The sequence below is a fragment of the Ambystoma mexicanum genome, chromosome 12, assembly GCF_040938575.1.
Source record: "Ambystoma mexicanum isolate Mex_15411 chromosome 12, UKY_AmexF1_1, whole genome shotgun sequence".
In the NCBI taxonomy this organism is placed as follows: domain Eukaryota; kingdom Metazoa; phylum Chordata; class Amphibia; order Caudata; family Ambystomatidae; genus Ambystoma; species Ambystoma mexicanum.
The window spans coordinates 1,012,048,454-1,012,059,016 of record NC_090936.1 but is presented as its reverse complement, the minus strand read 5'-3'; the positions used below and the strand labels follow the sequence as shown (position 1 = coordinate 1,012,059,016).

At 48.8% G+C, this 10,563-nt stretch overlaps 1 long non-coding RNA gene across 1 annotated transcript; it reads left to right on the top strand.

The window, feature by feature from the left end:
* The first annotated feature begins 300 nt into the window (after positions 1-300).
* LOC138513080 (uncharacterized) lies at positions 301-5,997 on the top strand. The gene is made up of 3 exons (XR_011281693.1): positions 301-402; positions 533-677; positions 5,732-5,997. It is a non-coding gene; the product is annotated as an uncharacterized lncRNA (long non-coding RNA).
* Positions 5,998-10,563: the final 4,566 nt, after the last annotated feature.

Below are 10,563 nucleotides of genomic sequence, written 5' to 3'. Positions count from 1 at the left end.
TTTACATCAGGTGGCGCAGGTCTTTGCTCCAAGTATCTGGCTAGGACATCTAGTGAAGATTGCCCATGTATCGGTTGTTTTTGTCTAGTTGCACAGTAACCATAACATGGTTAACAGGAGTTAAATGTTTTGCAGGGATTCATTAAGGTTTACAGCATTGTGTAATTTAAGCAAATATAATTACCTGGCGGTTAAACCAGTTTCCGCTCTGCATAGTACCCACGTGAGCGTTTCTACTTTAACAGTCCGGGTGAGGTTAGGTCTGCTCTCAATTTAGGGTTAATGAGCAGGTTGCCTTTAAATAAGTCATGCTATAACCTCTGAGCGAGACGGAGGTCAGGGGATTTTCCAACACGTGACAGAGACGTATGCCAGACGAGCAGAGAGCTGGATACACGCCAAGTAAGTTCCCTAAAATGCATATACTGTTTAGAATTTTAAAAACTCTCGGGTTGCGCTGTATTGGTAAAAATTAGTTGCAAGTAAGCACGAACACCCGTGCTCATTTTCATTTCTCACGTTCGGTTCACAGCAATTTTCGCATCGCAACCGCATTGAAAGAAATGGAAAAAAAACCTGATGTTTCAAGGCAAGACGGCAACGGGCATAAAACAACGTTGCAAGAGCCGCCCGGGACAGATATGTTATCCGGGACCGGTGAAATACAAAATAGAAAGGTACGGCAAATGATCTGAAAGTTGCCATTAGGTGGACCAGAAGTTCTATTAACTCGAGTTATTGACAGCCGTTTTCCACATTCTATGACAAGACTGGAGGCGAGCATTATGCTTCAACTTCTTTTATTCACTACTCTTCACAGCAGTTTCAACAAACTCAAAACTATACCAAACTCTGAAAAACCGTCTGAACAGACTTTTTCTTCTTTGAACTACAATCCCCCTAGTCTCTGTAGTCCATCCTATTCCAGCTCAGCTATGACCATATCCTGTCCCTGAGCTCCTCCTCTTCTTTTACTGCTCTTCAAGCAGATAAGTGCCTTCCTATTTACCTCTTAGCCTAATGTGGGTTGGTTTACATTTGCATAGGTTTTTGGGGTACAGGGGGGGTTTTCAGATGCCCCCACGCGAGTTTCCATTGAGCGTTTATGTTAGGACAGTAATTTATAAGAGTTTTACTATGCTGTGAGTCGGAACGGCGTTTCGTGTCCACATTCACGCGACTCCGCGGAGATTTTAATTGGCTGCTTCGCGGCAGCAGCGGGAGCTCCGGCGGCCACCAGCCCCGTGCCGCATTACTGGCACTCGAGGGGTGTCCCGCCGGGCCCTGGAGCTCCCCGAGCCTCCCTTCACACAGCGGGGAGCGGACACGCCATAGCGGCCCCCCCCCCCCCCCTCCCTTGTGGAGGAGGAGCCGAGCGGCGATCACGGAGAGCCCTCGCAGAGGGCCAGGAGGAGTTCCCCCCCCCCCCACCCTTGGGGGGGTGGAGCTGGATTAGCACTGAGTCGCCGGCCCCTCCCTTGGGGAGTAGGAGCCGAGCGTCAGAGCGACGAGCCCTCGCTTAGGGCCTGGAGGAATCCCCCCACCTTCGGGGGGGCGGAGCTTAAGAAGCGCTGAGCCGCGTCGCTTTTACTACGCGACGCGGCGGCAGCAGCCCGAATTAACACGATCGGAACGAGCTCCGGGAGAGTGCTGTTTTTCCCCTCGTGCCGGTCTTTGTTTCTAAAACCAGTAAGGACCCCCGTAAAGGGATTGATAGATCATGGAAGAGTTGCCAGGAGAAGGTCCTGGACTTAGCCGGTCCGCTCGCTAAGATCATGGACCTGGCCGAAAGAGCGAAGGACACAGGCGAGGAGGTGGACCCAGAGGCCCTAGCAGGATGGGCACAAAGGGCAGTTTGTCTCCTAGGTAACGCGAATTGCGCAATAGCCTCCGAAAGGAGAAGAGGATTGCTTCTGAAGATAGACTCGAAGCTCAGTGACCTGGCATCCTACGAGGCCGGGGAGACAGCGCAAGGCCTCTTGTTTGGGGAGACTTTCGGGAAGGAGATGGGCCGATTTGTAGGCACATACACATCACTGGAGAAAGCACAAGCTTCGATCCGCAAGATCTTCCCACAGAGAGTTTTTGCCGGGACCGGTCGTTACAGGGGTCGCTCGACCGGTCGTCAACAAGGAGGCAGGAGACCCCCGAATCACAGAGCCCAGTACTGGGAGAACAGGCAGCAGGACACGTTCTTCCCGGCCAGAGGTCGTAATAACAGAGGACGACGAAGTAGAGGCTTCGGTCGGGGCCAAGGGTTCACACCAGGTAAGAGCGGTAACATACCCTCCAGTGGGAGGGAGAACAAAGAGGTTCTGGGGAAGTTGGCGCGCGCTTTCCAGCGATGCCTGGATTTTGCAAACCGTCAGAGGTCTGCAGCTAGAGTTCATCCAAGACCCAGTGCAGACAAGAGTCCCCCAGCGCCAGCAACTAGCAAGAGGGGAGCAAGCAGCCCTCAATACCGAGTTAGAGCTCTTAGTGAAGAAGAGAGCCATAGAAAGATGCCCCGGGGTGCCAAGTTTTCTCAGCAACATGTTTCTCGTTCACAGGAAGGAGAAAGTGCGCCCAGTGATCAATTTGAAGGAGCTAAACGGATGGATAGTGTACCATCATTTCAAGATGGAGGGAATCCATCAGCTCAGAGACTCCCTGAGGGAGGGGGACTGGCTAACCAGGTTAGACCTGAAAGATGCCTACCTTACAGTCCCAGTACAGGAGCGATTCAGAGGATTTCTAGCTTTTCGCTGGAAGGGACAGTTCTGGCAATTCAGGACTATGCCATTCGGACTTGCGTCAGCGCCTTGGGCGTTCACGAAATTGATGAAACCGGTAGCCGCAGCCATCCGAGAAAAAGGAATTCGGCTGATCATATACTTAGACGATCTTTTACTTCTAGCGGAAGATCAGAAGGTATTGGAATATCAGACACAGTGGGTTCTAGACCTCCTGCAGTCGCTGGGGTTCCTAGTGAACACAGAGAAGTCGGATACGAAGCCGGCACAGAGGTTGGACTTTCTCGGATTCATCCTGGACACGAGGAAAGCCACCCTGGAACTTCCAGCGAGGAAGATCCGAGATATCAAGAGAGAGATCCGAACATGTCTGGGGAAGAGAGTCATATCCCTGAGGACCCTAGCGAGGATTGTGGGCTTACTGGCAGCCTCGATACAAGCTATTTTTCCAGGTCCCTTACACTATCGAGCTTTACAAAGATTGAAAATCAGACACCTGCAACAGGGACTGAGATATCATCAATCGATACCTCTAGATCAGGAATCAATCACGGAACTGGAATGGTGGTTGCAGAATATGGATGCCTGGAATGGGCGTGCCATATTCGGGGACCGGCCAGACCTCGTGATAGAATCAGACGCCAGTCGTATAGGATGGGGAGCGCGTTGCGGAGAGTTGCAGACCGGAGGGAGATGGAGCGCAGAGGAACTGAACCTGCACATAAACTGCTTAGAGCTCCTAGCAGGCTCCTTCGCTATAAAGACTTTCACGAGAGACAGAGTGAAGTCTTGCGTCCTACTGAAGATGGACAACATATCGGCAGTGCGTTACATAAACCACTTAGGAGGGACAAAGTCCAGGCTGCTAGCCGAGTTAGCGAAAGATTTCTGGCACTATTGCCTGAGGACGGGGACATCAGTGACAGCGGAGTACTTACCCGGCTCGCTGAATGTGATAGCAGATTGGAACTCCCGGTACCTCACAGATTCCAGCGACTGGAAGCTAGACCCAGCAGTATTTCAGATGATAGATCAGAGATGGGGTCCGTTACGCACGGACCTGTTTGCGTCTCGTCTCAACGCCCAGATATCAAACTATTTCAGCTGGAGGCTAGACCCAGACGCGAAGGGTACGGACGCATTCCTGCAAGACTGGACAAGCGGCACGCATTACGCTTTTCCTCCGTTCATGATGCTGAGCAGAGTGCTGGCGAAGTGTCGGAGGGAGAGTGCAGAGCTAGTGCTGATAGCGCCGTTGTGGAAAGCCCAAGTGTGGTTCCCGACGCTGATAGAACGATTGATAGACCTGCCGAGGATCCTCCCGGAAGGGGAACGATTGCTCACGGACCCAGCTGGGCAGTGTCATCCTCTGAGAATGAAGAAGACACTCCCGCTCATCGCGTGCAGGATATCAGGAGACGATGGGAACTGCCAGGCATTTCGATGCAGGCAGCAGAGCTTATTGCCGAATCCTGGGCTCCATCGACTCGGAGGAGCTACGACGCGGCTTGGGCCAAATGGACGAGTTGGTGCAGAGGGAGAGGTTTTCATCCCATTTCTGCTCCTATAGTGGCCATACTGAATTTTTTGGCGAACCTGCTGCAAGACGGGAAAGCATTCCGCACTATTGGAGTGTACAGGTCAGCGATTTCAGCTGGTCACATGCCGATTGAAGGGGCACCAGCGGGTGAACACCCAGCAGTCTGTAGGCTCATTCGAGGTGCTAAATTTAAAGCGCCACCGGTTCCCAGATATACGGTGTTATGGGACGTCACGAGAGTTTTGGAGCTATTAGAGAGATGGCCAGTGAATAGATTTTTATCTCTCAAGCAGTTATCAGGCAAATTAGCTATGCTGTTATGTCTCTTATCCTGCAAAAGAGTGTCGGATGTCAGGGCCTTAGAAATCAATAGGAGGAGGTTCGGTCCAGAAGGAGTGACCTTCGTAGTAGTGCAGAGGACGAAATCAAGTACATCCGCAGTGCACTATCCCTATTTTCCCAATAATGTCAAATGGTGCGTAGCTAGCTGCATCAAGGAATACGAGGCCAGGACGGCAGATGATAGAGCGAGTAGTACAAATCAGCTACTAATAGCGCGTAGGAAGCCCTTTCAGGCAGTAAAGACAGCCACTATAGCGAGATGGGTCAGAGAAGTAATGCTGGCAGCAGGGATCGATTTACAACAATTCGGTGCACATTCAGTGAGAGGGGCTATGGCGACCAAAGCATATAGGTCGGGGGTTCCCTTGCAAGATATTATGGCAGCAGCAGACTGGGCGAATGATCGCACATTTAGAGAATTTTATTTTAAACCAACAGAGAATATGGCGAGTGCAGTATTGGGACAGCTTTGAACAAGCATAATGCTCGCCTCCAGTCTTGTCATAGAATAAAGATTACCCCTGCTAACTGCGCAGGGAGTATTAATTCTATTAAAGACTAGGAGGCGAGCATTAAATTCCCACCCGAGAAATGTATTGTGCATATTATTCAATGTTTGTATGTGATAATAATATGTGAATGACAGCAATACATGGACACCTCCCTGATTTTCTGCTTTTTCTATTATCTCTAGGAGAGGAGCAGAAGAATAATTGAAAGGATAGACGAGTAGAAGTCGTTGCCTGAGTTCAAGGAGTGCGACATTCGTTTGGAAAAGTTCAAGTCATTGCCAGTTGCAGGACTAAGTGTGGAATTTTCTCTGGAGTTTTCTCTGGGATTTTCAGAGCGAGTAAAAGAGAGGAGGAGCTCAGGGACAGGATATGGTCATAGCTGAGCTGGAATAGGATGGACTACAGAGACTAGGGGGATTGTAGTTCAAAGAAGAAAAAGTCTGTTCAGACGGTTTTTCAGAGTTTGGTATAGTTTTGAGTTTGTTGAAACTGCTGTGAAGAGTAGTGAATAAAAGAAGTTGAAGCATAATGCTCGCCTCCTAGTCTTTAATAGAATTAATACTCCCTGCGCAGTTAGCAGGGGTAATCTTTATTGTTTCCCTTAGGGGCTGAGAAGGATCGCCTATTTGTCAATGTTTTGGAATTGAAGAGAGTGCTTCCATTTTAGGACCTATACGTTGGGTCCCCCTGAAGACGTTCTTGTCGTTTTACATAATTAGACTCTTTTTGAGTCAGTAAGTGTTAGAATGTTTTAATTTCTAAATAGGTATGCACTTTATAATATGTATATGCACGCATTATGATATATCAAATAATGTATAATGTGTTTTAGATTTTATGTGGTTTTACACTTGATAGTGATTAATAAAATTGTTTATGTTTCTAATTTGTGAGATTGATTAGATACGGTTCCTTATTGTTAGTGGACTGGTTATAAGCGTTCTTGTCTGCCTAAAGAGGTAACAATGTGGGGGCAATGAGATTCTTAAGTTAAGAAGTGTTTCACAAGTCAGTGCATGGTCCAAGATTCACCCGACTATAGTGTACTACTGTAGGCTAATGCAAGATTACGCAAGAAAGAAGCACAAGGAAAGAAAGCAGGAAGAGGTGAAGGTAGTGTAGACTAAGTTGTCAAAGTATGCAATGGAAGGGGCAGTGTTAACATGCACGGAAGGACCAGGTACCCCGCATGCGCAGTACAGACCGCCGCCCGCAGGAGGAAGTTTCATGGGATGGGGTGACATGTACCACAGGTTTAGAGGAAGAGGGGGACCACCTAGGGGAAGAGGGTACGGGTATCAGATGCAGCACAGTCAAGAGGAGTTCTTGGGGGGGATATCAGAGACAAATGGGAGGATAGGGCAATTTTTTCGAGTGTGAAGGAGCAGAGGGGGAATTCAATAGAACTGGGGGATGCAATATCTGCCCACATATCAGGTAGAACAGACTGATTACTATGCATCGGACCAAACACAGTGACGGGTGCAGGCACTGGATGCACACACACAAGCATACCAGCCTATTACACAGACACCCCAGGTACAGAGACTCACACAGCCATACTCACAGATACCACCTAAACCACAGATTCAGAATGATATGCAATCACCAAACACGACACAGCAGAGCGATGGGACACTGACAGGCACAGAATCAATGGGAATTACTCCCATTCGAAAGTTGAAAGGGACGACTGTGGTGGGAACAACCCATTCACAGGGAACAGAATGTCATTATACCCCCCAATAGGAAAGCCCAAAGACAGACCTGATGTGTTCCATATTATCGATTACACACAACCCGGCAGAGGAACCACGTATAGGGGTGACGATAGGTGACAATACCTTCTCCTTTCTAGTAGACACGGGGGCGACTAGATCCTGTATCAGGGAGGGAAGGTATCCAATGTCAGGCAATGCCATGAATGTACAGGGATTTTCTGGGGCAAATGGATTTGGTTCCTTTTACACTTTCTACAGGGGAGCATGATTCAGCTTTACCATTGTTGTATTCCCGACAGAAACCAGTAAACATAATGGGAAGAGACATGAGCAAACTTAACATGACCATCTCATTTACTGACCAAGGGATAGTGTGTTCCGCACCTGGGATTCACCTTCTAAACAGGAGGAAGATTATTCAAGCCTCTTGCGGACGTACAGTACAGAGAGCGGGGTGCCAGCAGATGAAGAGCTGTTCCAATATGGAGTAGAAGTAATAATATCATGGCTCCTTGGGATTGGGGGACAATTGTGGCGTCTTCCAAATGAATACATATTCAGACCAGAGCTACCATTCGATGAGCCAGAGTGGATGGTGATCCCACTAGAGCTAGAGGCAGTAATAGTGGGGGAAGACAGGATAATAGGGCACGGGACAGATGACACCGGACGAGCATGGATTCTTAAATTCTTCTTTAATCTTATTGTCAGGTGTTTTTTGTTTCTACCTTTTCTCTCAGGGTCTACTCTGGGGGTTTTAGAGAGTCCTCCTCATTCTAACCTCAGGTGTTAGGAGCAGTATGGTGGTTTTTGGTCCTTTCTATCTTCATTTTATGGAAGGAATGGAAATGTTTTACAGCATCTTAATGGTTTTGGGCAGTTTTAATAGCCAGGTTAAGAGTGGGTCGAGTTAATTGTAATACAGCTTTCTGTAGAAAAGGAGGTAATGAGTTGATAAACTGTTCCAAGATGATCTTTTCTACTAACTTGCGTAGTGTTTTATTGCCGAACCATGGGGCAACAATGTTTTAAAAAAGAAAACTTTCTTTATTGGTTGATTCACATCTCATACCATTGACGATACATTGCACAGTGAAGGTGCAACATCAAGCATATAATTTAAGCTGCGTTCAGGCAGAGCATGGTTCTGGCACAACAGCCAATCGATTGTTTAGAAGCACTCACGTCAGAAACGAAGAAGTGATGGCATCAGAAACATCAAAACATATTTTGCAAGAGCAGATCAGTTTACACACTGGGTTTAACAAGCTATTATCCACCTCTCATCACTCCCTTCCTACCTCTCCGGTTCAGAGCTCCGGGACAACAAGTAGGCTGTCCAGGGACTACAAATATTATTGGGCCTGTTCTGCAGCCCACATAGACTACTATATTCTTTGTCAGAATCACTAAACCAAGTCAAATCTTTTAGCCACTTCTTTATCGCTGGTGGAGATTTCAAAAATATACATCTGCTAGCAACAATCATACATTTTGTAAGCAGTTTCCAATACTGCTTTGTTAGCCCCGGGAGCCAGCCAAACATGCAACACAGCAATTTACAAGGAATAGTCTGACCCAACATTGCAGGGATACCTTTCACCACCTCCTCCCAGAAAGATCTCAATCTACTACAGGCCCACATTATTATATGAAGGAAGTCGAGTCAGCATTACATTTCGGCAGCAGGCCGTTCTGGTGTTATCAAACTGGTGCATGCGGGCTGGGGACAGGTACAATCTGTGTAGTGTCGTGAGCGAAGGATCCATTCGTCTACAGGTCCTCCATACAGTTAATCCCCGCCCCTGGCATTCCTGAATAATAGCTTTGTCACATGTTGGTGCCAGACTCCACAATGGAATGCCCGGGTCAATGGGGACGTCTACTCTCAGTCTTTTCAGGACTCTTTTCCATGCGTGTAACGTGCATGTCACGGGATCGACTTTACATCTGTCCAATGCCATTTTGGAGATCAGCAGTGAGAACCGACGCACTGAGCATTTTTCTATCTGCACATGGGGATAGGCCGGAGCTCCCGGCATCCACAGGGAAGCAAAATATAACTGAGATGCTAGGAAATATAATTCCACATCTGGTGCGCCAACGCCCCCTCTATCCCAGGGAAGAGTTAGTGTGTCCCAGCTAATCCGTGGGTTTCGCAGGTGCCAGGCCAGCTTTTCCAGCTATACCTTTACTTCTGCAAAGTATCCGACCACCTGCCATACTGGAAGGTTTTGAAAGACGTATAATAGTTTGGGGATCACCACCATCTTGGCTACTGCGATCCTGTCCAGCTCTCCACCCTCGCCTTCAGGGTATGCAAGTATTTTAGATGATTGTCTGCTAATAGCGTTTGAGCATTTCTACTGACCTGCACCCCCAGATATGTGACGGCCGTTTGCTCCCATCTATATCCTTCAGTGTTTGGAGGGCGAACCGTGGCCTCATCCAATAGGAATAAAGTGGACTTAGCTCTGTTTATCCTAATGCCCGAGCCACTCTGAACCATGCGACCTCCTGCGACAGTGGTATAGAATCGCATCGTCCGTATACAGTGACACCAGTTCCCACTAGTACCACCCAGTGCTAGGCCCCTAGCCCCTGGAACTTTCTCAGCCGAGCTGCCATCACCTCTATCGCCTCAGCAAATAGCAAGAGTGAGAGCAGGCAGATGGCCTGGTCCCCGCCCCCATTCAAAGGCCCAAGACCTCATGCCACTGATCCCAATTCGGGCACTCGATCCGTCATACAGCAACCGCACCGCCAAATTAAGTACTCTGGGGCCCGCAGATGACGCAATACCTCGAATAGGTAACTCCACTCAACAGAGTCAAATGCCTTCTCCATATCTAGCAGAGCTGCAGCAGTCTGTACTTCAGGGTCAATCTGGGCTAAGATTGCAAACAATCTACGCAAGTTTGAGGAGGTCAACCTCCCCGGTATAAAACCCGACTGGTCCACGTGTATAATGTGTAAAACATACAGGAGCAGGCGGTACGCCAGTACCTTTGCAAACATTTGTGTGTCTAGATTCAGCCACGAAACTGGGCGGTACGAGGACCATTCTAAGGGGTCCTTGTCTGGCTTCCGAATCAGCGTAATTACAGCTTCACGCATCGTTGGGGGGCAGTCCCACCCTCATACCCTCCTCCCATACCGATAGCATATGCTGAGCAACCTCAGGCCCACTCCTTGTAGAACTCGGCCGCAATTCCATCTGTGCCCGGCACCTTGGAGGAGGGCAGGCCGCACATTGCAAGGAGGATCTCGTCCAGCATAATAGGTGCAGCTAATGCTTCTGCCGCCTCTTAACTCATCACCGTAAGGGCTGCCTCCCTTATATATCCCTCCATTTCCACCATAGGCATCGACCCCTTTGATGTATACAGATCCTCGTAATATTGGCGGAAGGTGCCCGCTATGGCCTCCGGTCTCACCACCACAACTCCCTCAGGCATCCTCACCACTGTTATATCCATGCTCCCCCTTTCATACCTGACCATCAATGCCAGGAGTTTGCCCGGCCTACTCTCCGCACCGTACCTGCGGGCAATTGCCGGGCGCGCCAGGTATTTGACCTCACACTCAGCTAGGTCGTTAAAGCGGTCCAACGCTTCCCTCAATTTAGCCATAGGCCCAGTCCCCCCTCGCTCGTCTACCTCCCCTTCTTGTACCTTGATTTCCAGTTCTATTTCATTCAACTGCCTACGGATCAG